We start from the raw sequence: 22172 nt of genomic DNA, 5'->3' as shown, positions 1-22172 counted from the left end.
GATGTTTACATTTATCAATATAAAGCATTTAATGACAAACTTCAAAATATGCCAAAATCTGTGAAAAGGCCCCTTTAACAGTACCAACAACGGTCACTTATAATGACTTCAAACAATTAGGCATATCTAATATTATGTATATTCACAAAGCCAAACTACGGATTATTACATCTTATTCACTTTTTATCCCCCGCCATAGGCGGAGGGATATTGTTTTGGCGTTGTCCGTCCGTCCATCTTTCCGTCTTTCTGTCCGGAGCCATATCTTGGAAGTGCTTTCGCGGATTTCATTGAAACTTGGTATGAGTATATATATGTATAACAGGATGATGCACCCCAAATGGCATTGTACACCATCTGTAAATAAAGGAGTTATGGCCCTTTGTATCTTGAAAAAATGCTTTTTTGTGTGTCCGGAGCCATATCTTGGATGTACTTTGGTTGATTTCATTGAAACTTGGTATGAGTATATATATATGGATAAGAGGATGATGCACGCTAAATGGCGTTGTACACCATCTGTTAATAACGGAGTTATGGCCCTTTGTATCTTGAAAAAATGCTTTTTTTAGTGTCAAATATAACACTTTTGTGTCCAGAAGCATATTGGCGGGGGATATCAATTCAACGAATTTGCTTGTTTTCGGAAGGTCATAAAGATGTTATCTCGCTGTCTTACTGCTTGAATTTTCACTTTCAATGGTATTTATTTAAAAAAAAAATGTCTTTACAAAGTTGGTTTATACAGGGCGATCAAATGAGACAGCCGATTGATCTATTGCCCATAAATAGGTAATGAAATTGTTAAATAATCATATTAAAATGTTGCTCAGACATTGAGGGGGGGTTGTATTTTTAATATTAAACTTCACTATTTAGCTATGGGTAAACAAAACTACAAAGTTATCTTGCATTCTCATTTGTAAAATTAATGCATTGAATTTTGCAGAAAATTCTGGCTAAAAAATATTTCAATGTTCAAATTTACAAAATAAGTGTTTTGTTGCATAAATAACTATACATACACACATAACACCCAGTGTATTTTGATATCTATTCAAACCCTTAGTATTAGCTATTATAAGTAGAAACTATTGTATGGTATTATTGAGTGCTCCTTGAGCATTATGGAAACTAAAACGTTTTTATTCACTCATTTTTTTTTAATTGAACAAATCAAACAAGCTGAGTTTATGTTTTGTTGTAAAACATCAGAGCTAATTAACTCTTTCAGTGCTGGAATCGAATTTTAAAGGCCTTTGCAAACAGTTTGAATCCAGATGAGATGCCACAGAACGTGGCGTCTCATCAAGATCCAAATTGTTTGCTACTCTTATAGAATTCTTTGAAAAAAATTGAAGAAAATGCTAATTTTAGAAATTCAGCAGACAACATTTAAGCGGACGACAAATTTACCAGCATGCAAAGGGTTAAAGGCAGCTCCTGGGACGCACTAGCCCGGTAATATATAATAGCCAAATAACATTAAAGCGAGATTATACGATTTTTATATGTGTTAAATTGTAATATATTGATACAAATATGTTATAATAACACACAATAGGCAAGAAAAATGATACATTAAAGACGAATTTCATAAAATGCAGCAAATACAAAATAGCGCCCCCAGCCGATTGTGACAAAGATATTTCGTACGTATTTTCCTACAATAACCGATGCATTCGTCTTTTTAGTTTGTGTTCGTGTGTCGTATATATCGATATCGCTGCAGGAATATTAAATGAAACGTTAAACTAAATTTAGATTCACATCGTACAAGCATGATATACATGCTGGCGAATTCGACTGTACAGCTGTTTTCGATTTCAGAATGAAAAATCTTGCTTATTTCGCATTTTTCGACACATGTTATTCTTAACTTTTATTTTTAATTTATATTGAAATATATGTATAATAATTTTTTTTACACATTTAATATAAATTCATTAATATTTGACAAAATCATATAGTCCCGCTTTAAACTAAGATAGATCCAATATTGTGAAAACTCTCTATAATTTTGAGGTGATTTCCCCCCCCCCCCCCCCCCCCAAAAAAAAAAGATTGTTTACATACTTAATTTCTGATTATCAGCATGTGCTTTTCATAAGCAATGGACCAGCACATGGGACATACATAAACTTGCCCATCCAATTAATGTACCAATTTTTCTTTTCATTTGAATGAGAAATAAGTCATGTGAAATTATTTTGAAAGGTGATTTTCAAATCAATCTAACAAATCAATGCTTTGTTTACTCAAGCAAATCCAGATAATTGACCAGTTGTTAAATAAGCAATTGCTCCATCCATTACGTTTTCTTACATTTAACCCTTTCCATTTATTCAACATTGTTTGTTCATACCCCTTCTTTAACAGGGAGGGGCATATTGATTCGCCCTTGTCTGCCTGTCTGCCACATTTTTTGTGGCGCTCTTAATTAAAAATTGTATTGCTGCTGAGCATAACAAACATATCAACTTGCATCAGAACTTACACATCTCCATATTTTGGTTTGGATTATATGGATAAAACTTAAGATTTTGACCTTTTTTATACAAACATTACATTTTAAAACTATGTCATGTTTACTTATTAAAGTATTGCTGCTAAAAGGCTGAAACTTGCGATTTCAGTGTCATAATAACAATATGTTTGTTTTTAACCCTTTTAGCACTGGAACCAAATTTTAAAGGCCTTTGCAAACAGTTTGGATCAAGATCAGACACCACAAAAGGTGGCGTCTGATCATGATCCAAACTGTTTGCTTTTCTGATAGAAAATTCTAATTTTAGAAATTCAGCAGACGACATTTTAGCAGACGACAAATTTCCCAGCATGCAAAGGGTTAATGTAATTAGTGTTGAAAATGTTACATACAAAACCAAAAAAATATCTGCATTCAAAGAAACAATTGTGGATTCAAGTTTTCCTCACCATAAAGTGTAAGCCTTCAATAAAATTACACTAATTTATGTGGATTTTATGTGTTGATATATCAGCAATTAACCAAAATCTACCCGCTTTTGATTGGTGTTGAGCTCCAAATAACTTCAGTATCACCTTACATCAGTTTGAAGGGATAGAACATAAATCAGGACTACCCTTAATAGATTCTTAAAACCTACTTAAATAATAATTAAAGTAGCTTTATGTCTCCATTTCACTAACATTGACATTAAAAGCACAATGTGAACATAAAACATGTTGAATTTTATATGTTTGACAAACAAGGTATCTATTAGGATTATGACGGCTATAAAACATGACTTCCATCATGTCAATCAAATTCGCTGCTTAACCCTTTGCATGCTGGTAAATTTGTTGTCTGCAAAAATGTCATCTGCTGAATTTTTAAAATTAGCATTTTCTTCGATTTTTTTCAAAGAATTCTATCAGAATAGCAAACAGTTTGGATCCTTATGAGACGCAACGTTCTGTGGCGTCTCATCTGGATCCAAACTGTTTGCTAAGGCCTTCAAAATTCGGTTCCAGCACTGAAAGGGTTAACTGCCATCATGTACAAGAGAGCCTTCCTTGCTCCGGGAAACATGGGCTTAATGCTTGAGCGTAAAGTGTTATCACTGCCTGTGCAGTCCATGCAGGCTTATCAAGGACAACATTTCCATTTTAATGATATTTTTTGCTTAGAGAAAGTCTTTTCTTAGCAAAAATCAAGTTTACAGAAAGTGTTTTCCCAGATGGGCGTGGGTGGACTGCACAGGCTGACCTAGAAAGACACTTGACACATATGCCTTTAGCCCTGTTTTCCCAGACACATATGCCTTTAGCCCTGTTTTCCCAGACACATATGCCTTTAGCCCTGTTTTCCCAGACACTTGACACATATCTCTTTAGCCCTGTTTTCCCAGACACTTGACACATATGCCTTTAGCCCTGTTTTCCCAGACACATATGCCTTTAGCCCTGTTTTCCCAGACACATATGCCTTTAGCCCTGTTTCCCAGACACTTGACACATATGCCTTTAGCCCTGTTTTCCCAGACACTTGACACATACGCCTTTAGCCCTGTTTTCCCAGACACATATGCCTTGAGCCCTGTTTTCCCAGACACTTGACACATATGCCTTTAGCCCTGTTTTCCCAGACACTTGACACATATGCCTTTAGCCCTGTTTTCCCAGACACTTGACACATATGCCTTTAGCCCTGTTTTCCCAGACACTTGACACATATGCCTTTAGCCCTGTTTTCCCAGACACTTGACACATATGCCTTTAGCCCTGTTTTCCCAGACACTTGACACATATGCCTTTAGCCCTGTTTTCCCAGACACTTGACACATATGCCTTTAGCCCTGTTTTCCAGACACTTGACACATATGCCTTTAGCCCTGTTTTCCCAGACACTTGACACATATGCCTTTAGCCCTGTTTTCCCAGAGTAAGCTCTCTAGTATAATATTATTTTACAAGAGTTCCGCGGTCGGAGATGACCGCATTGAAGCCGGATTTTTTATTTAAATGACAGGAAAGTACCTTTCGTGTTTTTGTCAATGCAATACTTAAATTACTGAAATATTGTTCAAAGGTCAAAATGAAATGTAAGTACTTTTCAAGGCATGAGCAAACCTTGTGTTATGTTTTGAATGCATGCATATACATGAGAATGAATGACCTTGAAATGACCAGTGGTCATCTAAGTGTGCTTGCAAACCTTCATGTCAAGTTTGAAGACTCTATGTCCAAGCATACCAAAGTTATAACAATTTTAACATTTTAACATTTAAGGTCACAGTGACCTTGACCTTCAAATGAATGACATTGAAATGACCAGTGGTCATCTTCTAGTACTGGCCAATCTTTATTTCAAGTTTGAAGACTCTAGGTACAAGCATACCAAAGTTATAACATGAAATAAGAACTTTAACATTTTTACATTCAAGGTCACAGTGACCTTGACCTTCAAATGAATGACCTTGAAATGTCCAGTGGTTACTTACTAGTTCTGGCCAACCTTCATGTCAAGTTTCAAGACTCTAGGTCCAAGCATACCAAAGTTATAACAACTTTAACATTTTTACATTCAAGGTCACAGTGACCTTGACCTTCAAATGAATGACCTTGAAATGTCCAGTGGTTACTTACTAGTTCTGGCCAACCTTCATGTCAAGTTTCAAGACTCTAGGTCCAAGCATACCAAAGTTATAACAACTTTAACATTTTTATATTGAAGGTCACAGTGACCTTCACCTTCAAATGAATGACCTTGAAATGACCAGTGGTCATCTGTTAATCCTGGCCAACCTTCATGTCAAGTTTGAAGACTCTAGGTCCAAGCATACCAAAGTTATACCATGAAATAAGAACTTTAACATTTTTACATTCAAGGTCACAGTGACCTTGACCTTCAAATGAATGACCTTGAAATGACCAGTGGTTACTAACTAGTTATGGCCAACCTTCATGTCAAGTTTCAAGACTCTAGGTCCAAGCATACCAAAGTTATAAGAACTTTAACATTTTTTATATTGAAGGTCACAGTGACCTTGACCTTCAAATGAATGACCTTGAAATGACCAGTGGTCATCTGTTAATCCTGGCCAACCTTCATGTCAAGTTTGAAGACTCTAGGTCCAAGCATACCAAAGTTATACCATGAAATAAGAACTTTAACATTTTCGAGCACGCCGCCACCCCGCCCGCCCGCCCGCCCCCCCGCCCGCCCGACAACATCAATCTATAAGCCGAGATTTTTTCGAAAAAAATCCGGCTAATAAAAAAATCAAGCTATTTCAAACTATTTACATCTGAAGAATTTAGATCTTTGTAAGGCAAAAAACTACCATTCTGTGAATTTTCACACCAAAAAACTGTTTTCAGGCTATAACCCCTGCAAAAATTTGTTCTAGAAATTGAAACGGTTCTGGAACTGTTCTAGAACATCAAGAACAGTTCTAGAACATTCCATATTCGCCTTCTAGAATGTATGTTCTGGAATTGTTCCAAAACAGTTTTCTAGAATAAATCAAGAAGATTTGTGGAACATGGCTTAGTTCTGAAACTGTTCCAATAATATTCAAGAACATTTTTAGAACATTTCAAGGACAAAATAAGTTCAAGAAATTTCTAAAAATATTTTAAAATGTAGTTTTAGAACACATTTAGAACTCTTTAAGAACCAGTAAGTTTTACAAATGTTCTAATGGGGAATAAGAACACATATAGAACAGGTCTAGAACCAAGGTCTACAATTGTTCTACATATTTTAAATAAACTAATTCAGACAATGATAATTTGACTTCAATTTCAAATTAGTAATATCTACAAAAGTTCTGATGGGGAATAAAAACACATATAGAACAGGTTTAGAACCAAGGTCTACAATTGTTCTACAGTTGTTCTACATATTTTAAATAAATATGTGTAACAGGGTGATATTACCTCTTCTTTAAAATGTTCTTTCTTAGATTAATTATACTTATTGTTTATATAAAATGTTGGTGTGAACAATATTATACTTATTTTCTTATTGTGTTACTATTTGAAGTACAGTAGACTCTCTGTAAACCGGACGGTCTGGGGACCGGCCTGATCGTCTGGTTTTGAGAGAGTTGCGGTTTACCAAGAGTAGGCATCTTGCCGAAATATACCTTGTATGCATTGTGTACAAAATCATAGAAGAATACAACAAACCATATACATTTACATGTACCATATGATAACTGTACTCATGTAATGTTTATGTTTAAAGTATTCTTCAAAAAATGTGTTTTTATTCGATTAAAAGCAGAAAACATTCCATACCGACGTGTTTTGATTTATCCCGAAGTGAGCGTGGTGCTTTATACATGTACGTACATGTACATGCGTACGTGACATATGTCATATAGGCGAGTGAGTTGTGTTTGAGTTCGCTATAAAGATCTCTGAATTTATTTAGTTTTACAAATAGTACAAATATACAAACAACCATTTAAGCGTCTAAAACATGGCTATAAGATCTTTTAAACTACCCGAGAAGATGCAACGGCATGCATTAATTTTTAATTAAATTGTTTATCATAAGCTTAATAAAACGATCGCGTCAATCACTTTTTGGTGTTACTGCAGGTCTATAATAAACATTCACAGTTTGTTTTACATTATTTAATCAGACTTCACTAGCGCGGTAACGACTTGACACCTTTATGGTATATTTAATCCGATTATCGATAATTTCGCGAGCGGAATGTGTGACACCACACGCGCCGTGCTGACTAGGTATTGTAATTTACACGCCGCGGGCATCTTGAGAATTTTGACCGTCCGGTGTACTCAATGTTTTTTACATTGAAAATGACAAAATTCAAGGAGATATCCGTTCGGTTTCCGGTTTTGAGAGAGTTCGGTTTATTCAACATTTTTTAAAAAAGCAATAGAAGGGGAAAATACGGGACTGGACCGACCGTTCGGATTCGGGAGATTTCCGGTATTTGGAGAGTCCGGTATTGGCAGAGTCTACTGTATATTGTTGTAGTTAAATAAAGTTTATATATTTTCTTATATAAACTTTTTTTTATAATTTTAGTTAGGTCTACCTTCCCACCAGTAATCAGGTAAATCCTGATGAATAGTTCTCTGTTACAAGTTCTGAGTGGACCAATGTCCAAGAACTGTTCAAGGACATTTTCAGAACTGTTCTAGAATGTGTGTTCCAGACTTATTTGAAGCAAACATTCGGAACTGTTCTAAAACATTTCTAGAATTGTACTGGAACACACCGACTAGAACTGATCTAAAAATGTTCTAAAATTATTAAGGAACAGTTGTTGAACGTTAAATGAGAAAAATTTCTAGAACAATTGTTCTAAAACAGTTCTGGAAATGTATACAATAACAATTCTGGAATAGTTCTAGAATGATGGTTCAAGCATACATGCCATAAATTTTCAGACCGATTCCGGGACATTGAGCTCAATTTTCCGAGACTTTTGCCAATTTTCCGGGACATGTATACATATAGCGATATATATATAGATCTATAGACATATATGCATGTATGGCACGCATTGTTTTCACATCGTAAATGGAGTACATTACTAATAAATATGTTGTTAGCATCTAAATCGATCTTATGCATCGTTGATTATCACAGGCATTTCATTAATCATTAAGTGTATGATCTCCATCGTTAATTCGATCTTTCTTTGCCATGTTTGCCAAGTCACAATTTATTTGTTGAAATGATGTAAGCGGCAGGTGCGAGTAGCAATGTTAAATCATATATTATATCCGCCTAATAGGCGATTTGCATTTTGTTTAATTAGTATACGTTATAATAATTGTTTCAATAATCAATTATCTTAAAGACGATAAAGTTACATTTTGTTGTTGTTTTTTTTTTGTTTTTTTTTTTAAATAAATTTAATATCGCGTACAAATAAATGTTTTCATATAGATCTACAAACTGTAACTGAACTATGCATGAAATGCACAATTTCCACGAGGACAACATCGATGTTTTCATCAAAAGTCTCTCAAGTATTGGTCCACGATTTTATCGTGGAGGAGTACACAATACGGACCAATAAGTGTGGCATTACAAAGCCACTGAAACTATAGATTGATAGTGACACGGGGTTATTCACGCATGACTAATTCACAACCGCAAGAATCTTCAGATGTGTGAACAACTCCTTTGCCCTAACGCAGAGGGAAATTATAACGTAGTAACAATTAACAACCACATTATACAATGCCGCCTTTTCGGTTTGACTGCGAACGTGAAACAATCGATATGATAACAGGACCCCTGTTAATTGATCGATTTTGACACGAAGGGTAGTCACCTATTCGGTGGAGACGCTGCGGATTAGTGGGAACACCAACTCGAGTTGCAGTTAAGCATAAGGTACGTGTACCGGGTATATATGGATTTTGTAAAATCCGGGACATTTGACAGATTTCTGGGACTGTGGGACACGTCCTTCATTTCCGGGACAATCCGGGGCGTATGGCATGTATGGTTCAAGAATTGTTCTAGAACAAACCGTCAGAACTGTTTTAGAACAATTGTACTAGAAATTATTCTCATTTAACGTTCGACAACAGTGTTTTTAAATCATTCTAGAACATTTTAAGGATGATTCCAGAACACTTCTAGTCATTTGTTCCAGTACAATTCTTGAAATTTTATAGAACGTTTCAGAGGCGCACATTCAAACATAATTTAATCATATGCTTGCTTTAACAAAAAACAATTATGTTAGAAAAAGATCCATATAATTGATTGACTACATTTATTACAGAATGGTATAAAATATTCAGTGGTTTCCAATGAGAAGTAACTTTGTTACAATCTAAAGTGTAATATCATCTGTATATTAAAAATGTGGAGAATTGATCACGTATGTGTAAGAATATTAAGCATTATATTTGAGCCACGCTCTGGGAAATTGTGCTTAACCCTTTGCATGCTGGGAAATTTGTCGTCTGCTAAAATGTTGTCTCCTGAATTTCTAAAATTAGCATTTTCTTCGATTTGTTTTTCAAGAATAATATCAGAATAGCAAACAGTTTGGATCCTGATGAGACGCCACGTTCTGTGGCGTCTCATCTGGATCCAAACTGTTTGCAAAGGCCTTCAAAATTCGGTTCCAGCACTGAAAGGGTTAATGCATGTGCATACAGTGTCGTCTAAACGAAAATGCATTCTAGGCCGAAAAATTCATCCCTGCATGATTGCCTGGGCAGACTGCACAGGCTAATCTGGGTTGACATTTAACACACATGCATTAAGCCCTGTTTCCTCATAGCCAGGCTCATTTATATTCTTTTGCCCACCAAAAGTGAATTGGCTGGGTTGCAACTGCGTAGTGCATATGGTGGCCCCTGCTTTGATCACAACTCTGCTTAAGTTCGCAGGATTTTTTTTCAGACACCAAGAGGTGAAGAACTGGTTCTACCCAGGAAATGGACATAAAAGTGCCTCAGTAAGCCTAAGGCTTTTAATGCAAATGGCTAAACTTAATATGTTTAAATTTAGAACATGGAACACTAACTGCTTTCCTCAAAGTTACAACATCAAACCTATCTAACCGTTCATTATGTTTTATGGAGGGTGTCACAAAACGAAACTTCTGATTATTTCATCTAATTCGCTTTTTTCACAGGGTAATAAAGATGTTATCTCGCTGTCTTATTGCTTGAATTTCACTTCTAATGGTATTTATTAAAAAAAATTATTGTCTTTAAAAAGTAGGTTTATACAGGGTGATCAAATGAGACATCCGATTGATCTATTGCCCATAAATTGCTAATGAAATTGTTACACAATCATAAAATGTTGCTCAGTCATTGAGGGGGAGGGTGTATTTTTTTGTCACGCTTTTTTAAAATCGAGTCATCTATTTTGTGAACCAACAAAAAAAGAATGTAACAATTGTGACATATTACTACCATGCCATATGCAGCCATAACTCATGTTCAGTAAGAATAAAACAATCTAACATGAACATGGAACAAGTAAAAGAGCACAACTGATCATAATCATTTTGGAAGATACACACAACAAAAATGGTATGTTTTTCAAAAATCTTTGAAAATTTAATTAAGACAAATCAAGTTTTTTTTTTAGTTGTGAGCGGTAGCTCACAACTAATGTAAAGCCAGTTTTGCAAGTCAGTCTGCTGTTAACTACGATAGCGTCTGCTCTACCATGCTTAAGGAACGATAACCACTGAATCTGCCTGTTTATATTTCACCACTGGTACACTGCAGTGTGTGTATGTAATCAATAGTGTATAACAGCTTGTAAGACAACATTGGCCATTCTAGTGTTTCATAGCTTTTGCGACAATATTGGCCTGTTTATCATTGAAATCTGTTTCAGGGAAAACGGGGCTTAATGCATGTCAAATAAGATTAGCCTGTGCACACTGATTGGCCTGTGCAAGGCGCACAAGCTAATCAAGGACGACACTTTCTGATTTTATCGTTTTTTTCATTTAAAGAGAGTTTCTGGTCCTGGGATGACAATTAATGCATATGCATTAAGCTCTGTTTTCCCAAAATGAAGCTTAAATTATCTATTTTATTAATGATTTGAAAAAAATTACATCTCGACCAGTGCTTAAAATAAGGCACACTCTTTATAAATTTGAATGGGTTGTGTTCATTTCAAACTTGCGATATAAAAAGCTATAACATAATTTTGAAAACTGAGTTGCATCTAAGATCATACAATAGCGAACAACTTCAGTGCCTTCAGCGCTTTGATCTTTTAATGTGAACTTTAGATATTTTTAAGACTTGTTCCACTTTTCTGCTAGGTATTTTGATCTGGATGATACAAAAAGTCTCCATCTCATATCATGGCAGCTAGGATACAGGTATCACCCTGGCATGCCCTTGTATTCAAACCATTTTCATTCTCATTAATATCGGTAGATGATGTTTTCCCATCTCCTGTCACTAACACCCTCATGTATTACAAACAATAAACAGAGGTGGGGAATGTTCAGTTTTTCAAACAGGGGTTTATTGAGCTTTTTGCCAGCAACTGGGCACACCAGGGCCTGATAATCAGAGACAATCATTTCTAAATTGAGCCTCTTTCTTTGAAAACTGGGCTTAATGCATGTGTCTTCCCAGGTTATCTGTGCATTCCCTGTGCAGTCTGCATAGGCTTGTCAGGGACAACATTTTTCTGCTTTTGTGGAAACATTGTTTTTAAAGAAATGCTCTTCTAAACAAAGATCTAGTTCAGGCAGAAAGTGTTGTCCCTGATTAACCTAAGCAAACTGCACAGGCTAATCTGTGACATCACTTTACACACATGCATTTTTATGATCAGTTTTCACAGAACGCGGCTCATTTTGTTTAATATACTGTCCAAGATATAAGACTGAATCAGTGATAATGTTTTATTTTGTTCATATGGTTCATATGGCACCATAAAAGGAAACATTGATTCCCAAATTTTCCTGATTGGAATGGCAAATTGCATAAAACTCTTAAGTGACAAAATCCACATGCAAAGGACATGGGAATATAAGATTCATATTATTAAAATCCATTAATTAATTGAGCTCATTTAAAAGTTTTATAAAACAAATAGATAATGATAAGTATTATAGCCTATGTAACTTTTGTTTAAATCATTGATCTAATCAAGTGTTACATTCCTTTAATAATAAGATTGTTAAGACTATACATTAACAGATATAATAAATGCATTAACCCTTTCAGTGCGGGAACCGAATTTTGAAGGCCTTTGCAAACAGTTTGGATCCAGATGAGACGCCACATAACGTGGCGTCTCATCAGGATCCAAACTGTTTGCTATTCTGATAATATTCTTTGAAAAAAATGGAAGAAATGCTAATTTTAGAAATTCAGCAGACAACATTTTAGCAGACGACAAATTTCCCAGCATGCAAAGGATTAACATACAGATTTTAAAGAGTTTACATTTAAACAAAACTAAGAACAAACAAAACTTAACGAAGACATATTCTGATGTATTTCAAAAGCTATAATTCCACCTGAAAAATCTAAAATACCCCCATATGTTCAAGAATGTGTGAACACATGCAATTTCAACCTTTAATTGTCATTGGAATTTGTAGGTCAGGTGAAAAATCAGAAGTCAAGAAGACATCCACAGACACAAAGTTTGATTGATTGAGATCCATAAATTACAGAAAACTAATAACAAGCATAATGAAAGAACACAAAGTGAACAGAAAACATATTATTATCCCCACACTTTTTGAAAAGCGTGGGGATATTGTGGTTATCTCCGCCGTCTGTCAGTCTGTCTGTCCATCCTGGCCACTATCTCCTCATACACTATAATCACTAGAACCTTGAAACTTACACACATGGTAGCTATGAGCATATGTGCGACCCTGCACTATTTGGAATTTTGATCTGACCCCTGGGTCAAAAGTTATGGGGGTTGGGGTGGGGCCGGGTCAGAGATTTTCACTCATTTTTTTATGTTATTTTACATTAACTTCTTCATTTCTGCACCGATTTACATCAAACTGATACTGAATCTCTCTTATGACAATACGGTCAATCTTAACAATGCATGGCCTCATGCATTACCAACCCTGGGAGGCCCCGCCCACATAGACCACACCCACCCAAAATTGCCTTTTACTATAATTTCTTCATTTCTACATCGATTCACTTCAAATTGATACTGAAATTCTCTTATGACAATACGGTCAATCTCAACTATGCATGACAATACGGTCAATCTCAACTATGCATGGCCCCATTACCAACCCTGAGGCGCTCCACCCACATAGGCCACACCCACCCAAAATTGCCTTTTACTATAACTTCTTCATTTCTACACCGATTCACTTCTAATTGATACTGAACTTCTCTTATGACAATACGGTCAATCTCAACTATGCATGGCCCCATTACCAACCCTGGGGCACCCCGCCCAAATAGGCCACACCCACCCAAAATTGCCTTTTACTATAATTTCTTCATTTCTACATTGATTCACTTCAAATTGATACTGAAATTCTCTTATGACAATACGGTCAATCTCAACTATGCATGACAATACGGTCAATCTCAACTATGCATGGCCCCATTACCAACCCTGAGGCGCTCCACCCACATAGGCCACACCCACCCAAAATTGCCTTTTACTATAACTTCTTCATTTCTACACCGATTCACTTCTAATTGATACTGAACTTCTCTTATGACAATACGGTCAATCTCAACTATGCATGGCCCCATTACCAACCCTGGGGCACCCCGCCCAAATAGGCCACACCCACCCAAAATTGCCTTTTACTATAATTTCTTCATTTCTACACCTATTCACTTCTAATTGATACTGAACTAATCTTATGACAATATGGTCAATCTCAACTATGCATAGCTCCATTACCAACCCTGGGGCGCCCTGCCCACATAGGCCACACCCACCCAAAATTGCCTTTTACTCAACTTCTTCATTTCTACACCGATTCACTTTGAATTGATACTGAACTTCTCTTATGACAATACGGTCAATCTCAATTATGCATGGCCCCATTACCAACCCCGGGGCACCCCTGGGTCAAACATGCAGCTTGGGGATACGCGTCGGCCTCTGCCGCGCCATTTTTTAAGTATTTATATTAAATTTTCCTAAGTGTTTATGCACAAATCAGATTACAATTTTGTACTTTTAAGGTTATGTTCACTGATGAAACTATGTGGTGCTACATTATTGCATTATTTACAGTACAGATATTAATAATAAATGAAGAGTCATGATATCGAGAATTTGTGTTGAGGAAAATCAGGGATCCAAGCAGACATGTAATTGTTCTCTTTGTCCAGCAGTTCATATTTAGGGCAAAAATCATATTGGAGTATAATAATTTGAACGCCATTGCCTTTTTAAAAATGCTAATTCTGTTTATTTTACAGTATCACATGTATTGTGTGACTTTGGAAAAAAACATCAAACTTGGTATGTACATAATTTTAATGATTTGCTTAAAGGCAACTGTTCATTCATGTTTTTTTTAAAATATATTTTGTAATATTCTGCCAATACAAATAGTATAATAAGCAATTTTTTATAACAAATTTAAGGTCACTGTATTTGTTACAATTTTAACTGTGTTTTAAAACTCACAGTTTTCATGCACGTATGGACTGTCTGTTTCATTTTGTGGGGATTAAAAAAAATCCCATTAAACATTTATTCCTTTTATACTTAGTATTTGTCAAAATCAGTAAATGCAAGAGGTAATACAGCATATAATGCACTATCACAAAAATCAATTCATTTTAAGATACAATGTAGATGTCTTATTCAAACTGCACATAATAGTTTGTTTCCACACACCATGAAATCCCAGAGGCACACTCATATTTGACACCATACCCATTTATCAAGAATTAATTGGCAAAATGGTTCAGGTTTCTACAGACATTACCAGTTTATCACTGTTTATATGTGGTTGCCTTATTGTTACCAGAGAGAACATATATTAAAATGTTGTGTGGTAACTTATATATGTTTCAATTCTTACCGTTCTTACAGATGCCTATGGATATAAATGTGTACTTTGGAATTCAATCACCAGTGATTGACAATTAAGTCTCCTTGATAGTTTAACATGAGAGATGTTCTAAAAGCAATTGCCTCAGAAATTGTTTTGGTTTGAATATCAAAGCATGAAGTTGAAGCAAACGAGGATACATATTGTCTACTGAAATTGATAAACATAAATGTAGCCAGTGTTAGAATAAATATATATATTGAATTACTCCAAATCAGGGCAAAACTGAAAAAAAATAAAATCATTTCAATAGTAAATAAAATGTGAATTTGGAAAAGGACACCAAACATGGAATGGAAATAATTTAGGGGATTTTAACAAAAAAGCTGCTCATTTCATATGTTGAATGTATTGTTCACTTTGGATAATCTGACTTGACGTTTAGTATACTCAGCACTTTTCTACTAATGTTTCCTGACTGGTAATCATATTTTTCTATCAATTTATCTGTATTTTTAGACTGTATTCATGCATTCATGGACACAGTTTTAATTTTTCGAGAATTAAACAAATCTATTTAAATTTCCAGTTGTGTGCTTAAATCAATGTAAATGATTCATTCATTTATGCAAAGTGCCTATTTTACTTGTAAACTGTCAAAATAAGAATATTTAAACTACAGTTAAAATTGCATATAATGCAGACACCTGCGCATAATATTCATTAATTTTAAGTGCTTTTATCGCAAAACTCAATAAAATGCTGAACTGGATTTTACAAAAATCCATAAAAAAATAAAACTGCACGAACACTGCAGTTTGAAAATTCAAATTATATGATATTAAAGAATATATAAAGGCATGAACAAAAAAAAAATTAAGTGCTTATTAGGCAAATTGGATATTAATAACATTACAAAAATACATTTAGAACATAAAATAAACAGTTTTGTGCTAGAAGATAAAAAAAATCATGTCTATTTCAAGTTTGATATTTTATTTGAAATTATAAGACAGGGATGTGTCTTTTTTCAACTTAAATAATGGAAAAATGTTTGTTTGAAATATTGATGGTGATATCGAGATATAGTCCACTTTAAACAATAACTATAATAAAATAACCTTTTAGTAGATTTTTACCTATCTCAACATATGGAATGTCTCTTTATGTTCAGCAGATATTGGAAACAATATTCAAAAAATGGCATTCCAGATTAGCCTGTGCAGTCAGCACAGGCTAATCTGAGACCACACTTTAAACTTTCATGGTCTTTTTTGGTTTATTGAAAGTCTCTTAAAGGAGATGCAGGTTATGCAGAAAATGATGTCCCGGAATAGCCTTAGGAGCCTATCCGGAATGATAATTAACCCTTTGCATGCTGGGAGATTTGTCGTCTGCTAAAATGTCGTCTGCTGAATTTCTAAAATTAGCATTTTCTTTGATTTTTTTCAAAGAATACTATCAGAATAGCAAACAGTTTGGATCCTGATGAGACGCCACGTTCTGTGGCGTCTCATCTGAATCCAAACTGTTTGCAAAGGCCTTCAAAATTCGGTTCCAGCACTGAAGAGTTAAAGCACATGCATTAAGCTCCATTTTCCAAGAAAGTAGCTCTGATGTATTTTAGTAATCCTAACCCCGCTATATAAGGCATTGGCATAACATATGGTTAACCATACATGAAATCTACACGAAAAAAAACGTATTAATTAAACAAATAAAATTATGTGCCAATACCAATTTAAATTAAATGTACGCTCAAAGTTTACAAAAGATTACCTTCACAAAATCCAGAAATATTTACACAGTAGCCACAATCAGGTTAAAAGTCATTAAATGGCAACTTATTATAATCCAATATCCACAAAACAATACAATCCCTGTTGTGATAAGTCATAATCCAAGTTTAAATCACTCATCTGAACGGAGACGCAATCATTCTCCTAGGTCTATCCCACACGCCTCACAAATATCCAATAAAATGCTGCCTCATTCTTCATCCCGATCAATTTAACAATATTTGTCAAGTCAGTCTCCTTCATATCAAAGCTATCAAGAAAAATACATTTAAAACCTTAAAGCAAACAAACAAGTCACCTACAAAAACACAGATCATTCATGTTAAGCATTATTGACGATAACATTTTTCATACATTATTGAAATTCTCCTATTTAAGAAATTCTGTATTTAAAACTATTGTTATCTTTTCCTCATTGAAATAAAGATTCATGCAGAAAATACGTTTACATGCACACTTTCAATGCAACTGCATTTAGACGAACTAACTGTATGCTATAGAATTGCCAATCAATATAATCAGTAAACATGAATGTTAAAATCTCATTTATTATATTCCTTTAATTAAAGCTCAACCCAATGCAAACTTTAATCTTCTCGACTCTGTATCAGGTGTGTTTTGAAGACTACCTATTGCTTCTAATGATATTACAGCTAATTTAGGCAGGGGCAATAGGATTGAATTCCTAACTTGACTCTAGTGGGATTAAAGAGGTTTTATTATGTTGCACTTGAATAAATCAAAATGACAGCTTATTCAACAAACGTCATAATATGAATGAAGCATGTGATTGATGTATTCCAAATTTTTAGGCATTTAAGAAATGTAATGAAACTTGTTTAACCTCTTCCAATGTAATTGTTACAGTGCTTGAGCTTTTTAGTCACCACCTCCACCACAACCATCACCACCATTATCCTCATTATCATCACAATCAGTACAAGTAAAAATGAATACCTGAAAATCAAATTAAACCTACATTGTGACCTAAGTCACATGTAAGGTAACTGTTGCATATTTGCTGAGTGCTTAATAATATCACCATAAACCCCAGGTTTACTTTTATCTATCTATTATTGCAGTGTTTTTTCACCATTTTGGGAATGGGGCCGGGTCCCTTTGGATTGGGAAAATTCACGGCGTTTTGACTAAAATTGGGAAATTAGTGTTGTTGTTGTTTTGCTAAAAAATGTTTCAAAATTAAGGGTACAAGTGAGTCAAGTATTATATTTACTAAGTTTGAACTAATATGGATGGGAGATGAACAAAATATTGAGATCTACAGAAAAAAGGAAAAATACTTTTTTTTTTTGGGGGGGGGGGGAACCTACCATTTGGAATTTTTAGCTCCCATTCGGGAAAAATATATACTTATTTCCATTGGGAATGGGTCACCGGACCCGATTTTGAATGAAAAAAAAACACTGTATTGGGTAGCCTTGATAGGTGTCCATAAAGATTCAACATTATTTCAAAACAAAAAGCATATTACCAGTACATAACAAAAATTGTTGACAAATACAATAGGCCATTATGATGCAATATTTTTTTTTTAATGGAAGAATTAAGCCCACTGTGGTTATATTGATCAATTATTACAAAAATAATTATATTTTAATGTGGACATTAATGAATTCAGACAGTCACTTAGTGCAATATCATTAAAACTTGCTCATACATGCATATATGTGGTCTGTGGCAGAATTTAAATTCTAATCCATAAAATCCATTAAGTTAATCATGGAAAAAATGCATCAATTCTATAGAAGAGGAAGGTGAAGTATCTGAAATGCTGCTCTACCAGTAAAGGGACCTTTTCACCGATTTTAACATGTATTGAAGTTTGTAATTAAATGGTTTAAATCGATAAATGTAAACATAAGAACTAAATAGCTCCGGTAAAAAAAATAAAAAAATTAAAGAATGAAAATAAGTAATCCTCAATTTGGCTCGAACCACTGACCCTTGGAGTAAAAGTCTAGCACTAAATTAAACCACTCGGCGTTAAGTGCAGTCTGTGCTTTGCCTGTGCTGACTGCACATAATCATGCTGATTTTGCCATATTAAGTACAGTGAAACCTCGCTATTAAGATCACCTGTGGGACTTTTGAAAAGTGGTCTTAATTGTGAGGTGGTCTTAATTCTGAGTTTTCATGAATTTGATGGTCAGATAATACAAAGATGTATTCAATGAATTTTAATATTTGTGCATAAAATATAATAGTAATCTATTTATGAAGTGTACAAAGATAATATGTCCGGCTTTTCAAACAAGAAGTGAAAATACATGCACATGTACTTTTCATCATGACACTTATTTGACAATATCCTTTAGGTTTACTTAAAGAATTCAGCTGTTAAACAGGAGTTTCTCACAACGGGCAATTTCTATTAATAGAGCTTTTTTTTTCTATGTCTTATGCAATTTTGTTTGGTCACAACGTAAAAGGTTATCAGCTGCATAAATATCGCATTAAGCGGATTCATGACCAACTATCAAATGACAGCACAGGGCCGAGCAAATAACGTTTGGGAGAGACGGAAAAAAATAACAATTAACACACACGAGTCTGACCAAATCCGAATAAATCGGCCAACTGCAGTTGAGATTTTCCATCACTCGCGTTAATCAAATCAATCTTTTCTTTTAAACACAACTCTTTCCGTTTTTGCTTATCCATTTTGAATAACGATATGATATACAGGTCGGTTTTTACATCCATCACGAACAAAACCATCTTACTCAATTATCCTAACTGTTAAATTTTTCGCTGTATTTAATATTTAAAGTGTGTACCAAACAATAACCAATTAACCCATCGAAGACTCGATTATAATAGCTAATTGTTAATCAAGAATCAAGGGATAAAAAGAATAACAAGTGCCGAAAATCTAACGCCTGCGTCGCAAATCGATGCCAAAAACAGTTGTCATGAATTGTGTTTAATTGGGTCACAATGGCTTCGTACACAAACCCGCTCAAACCACACCAAATCAAGTAAGGTGTGAAAATAACAGGTTGTTTGGCTGGTGTCAATTTGCAGCAATTTCGTTCATTGGTACTGATTAAAGTGGTCGTAATAGCGGATTAGCGGGTTGGTCGGATTAGTGAGTGTAACGACCATTGAAATATAGAAGGAAAAAATCGGGACAGTGAAAAATGGTGGTCGTCTTAGCAAGTTGGTCGTAATACCGAAGTGGTCGTAAAGAGAGTTTTTACTGTATTGTCAACCATTAAGTAGCCTTTTTGATGGTCGGTTTTTAAAGGCCTTTATAACTTAAGATTGTATTGGTTTATGTATACTTAAATACCTATTCTAATAAGGTAAGACAGCTGTATCAATAACTGAAATATTCTAAATCTACATATTTATTAAAAAATTATGCATGCAAATTAATTAGTTTATATTTACAACACAGAAGCCAACTGTGCGCCTCTTTCTCCTCCTCCACGCTAACAGTAAGACTGGTTTAACCCTTTGCATGCTGGGAAATTTGTCTTCTGCTAAAAGGTCGTCTGCTGAATTTCTTAAATTGGCATTTTCTTCGACTTTTTTTCAAAGAATACTATCAGAATAGCAAACAGCTTGGATCCTGATGAGACGCAACATTCTGTGGCGTCTCATCTGGATCCAAACTGTTTGCAAAGGCTTTCAAAATTCGGTTCCAGCACTGAAAGAGTTGTTACCAAATAAACTTATACAGTTTGTTTTACGCTATTGGATTGGATTACACTAATTTGAATTCCCATTGTGTCCCATTATAAAACTGCCAACTTTCAAAGCATTTTTCATGCGTTTCCTATACATCAAATTTTGTGAGTCATTTTAAAAATAAATAATTATGTCCTCTTTAAATAACTGCAATTAAAAATACACCATCTCAAAACTTCTTAGAAAGAAAACTTTGCCCAAAAGCAAGCATCCTTGGAAAACAGGGTCTTAGAAGTAAGATTTTTACACAAGCATCGTACTTCAATAAACACATCCAAAACAGTCATCTTTCAGAGTAATTATGGCCACTCTCTCCTCCTACACTATTAGCACTAGAACCTTGAAAAGTACAAACATGGTAGCTATGAGCATATGTGCGACCATGCACTATTTGGAATTTTGATCCGACCCCTGGGTCAAAAGTTATGGGGGTTGGGGTGGGACCGGGTCAGAGATTTTCACTCATTTTTTATGTTATTTTTATGTTATTTTACATTAAATTCTTCATTTCTACACAAATTTACTTCAAATTGATACTGAACATCTCTTATGACAATACGGTCAATCTCAACTATGCATGGCCCCATTACCAATCCTGGGGCGCCCCACCCACATAGACCACGCCCACCCAAAATTGCCTTTTACTATAATTTCTTCATTTCTACACCGATTCACTTCAAATTGATACTGAACATCACTTATGACAATACGGTCAATCTCAACTATGCATGGCCCCATTACCAATCCTGGGGCGCCCCGCCTACATACACCACACCCACCCAAAATTGCCTTTTACTATAACTTCTTCATTTCTACACTGATTCACTTCTAATTGATACTGAACTTTTCTTATGACAATACGGTCAATCTCAACTATGCATGGCCCCATTACCAACCCTTATTCCCCCCTGGGTCAAACATGCGGCGTGGGGATACGCGTCAGCCTCTGCCGCGCCATTTCTAGTTCCTATTGAAGTGCATCAAAATGTTGCAGACACACAATGAATACAGGAAATAACCACAAAAAACATGAGTGCAATCACTAAATTGTTTTTAAACAGAAGATAAAAGGGACTCTTTTGAAATACACACTTCTTTGGACTTTCATTACAAAATGATTTAGTGTAATGTACCCTCATATATGTATCCTCCCCAACCTCCAGGACCCCCTAGTGACATATCAAATGTCATTTACATACAATTGCGATGACTGATGTAAAAAAATTGCATGGTTAAATGTTCAATTGATTTGCAGATCAATTGATTATGAAGTTCTCTACGGATAACTGAACAAGCTGATCACTCAAGCATAATTCTCTTGTTAATACTTCAAACATCTATTAATTGGATTCAATGTACGTTTGACAATAAAAATCAAAGAGCATACTCATTGTTAAATCATTTAGACTCTTTTGTGTAAGTAATTGATATTTTTTTGTTAAAAAAAAACACAAAAAAAAACATTATATCCTTCATTTAATATGAAGTGAAAAAAGTGCTGTCACAGTGCGAGCCAAATGCCCTACCCCCCTTGAAAACTTCATTTCTTTATTTACAAAAACTTTTTTTTAAATAAACAAAGAACAATAACTCTTTACTAATGAAACAAGAAATATATTTAAAAAAGATATACGGCGTTGATTGTTGTCGATGTTTATGAACGATCAAAAGTTATCTCTATGAG

General features: G+C 34.8%; 1 protein-coding gene across 1 annotated transcript in view; it reads right to left on the bottom strand.

Annotated features, from left to right (window-relative positions):
• LOC127850732 (axotactin-like) overlaps window positions 1–17004 on the bottom strand; it is a 133147-nt gene extending 116143 nt beyond the window's left edge. The window contains exon 1 of the mRNA XM_052384013.1: window positions 16755–17004. The gene's annotated coding sequence lies outside the window, so the exon portion shown is untranslated. The remainder of the gene's footprint in view (window positions 1–16754) is intronic.
• Window positions 17005–22172: the final 5168 nt, after the last annotated feature.

Source organism: Dreissena polymorpha, chromosome 11 (genome assembly GCF_020536995.1).
Source record: "Dreissena polymorpha isolate Duluth1 chromosome 11, UMN_Dpol_1.0, whole genome shotgun sequence".
Lineage (NCBI taxonomy): Eukaryota > Metazoa > Mollusca > Bivalvia > Myida > Dreissenidae > Dreissena > Dreissena polymorpha.
This window is presented reverse-complemented; position numbering and strand designations above follow the sequence as displayed.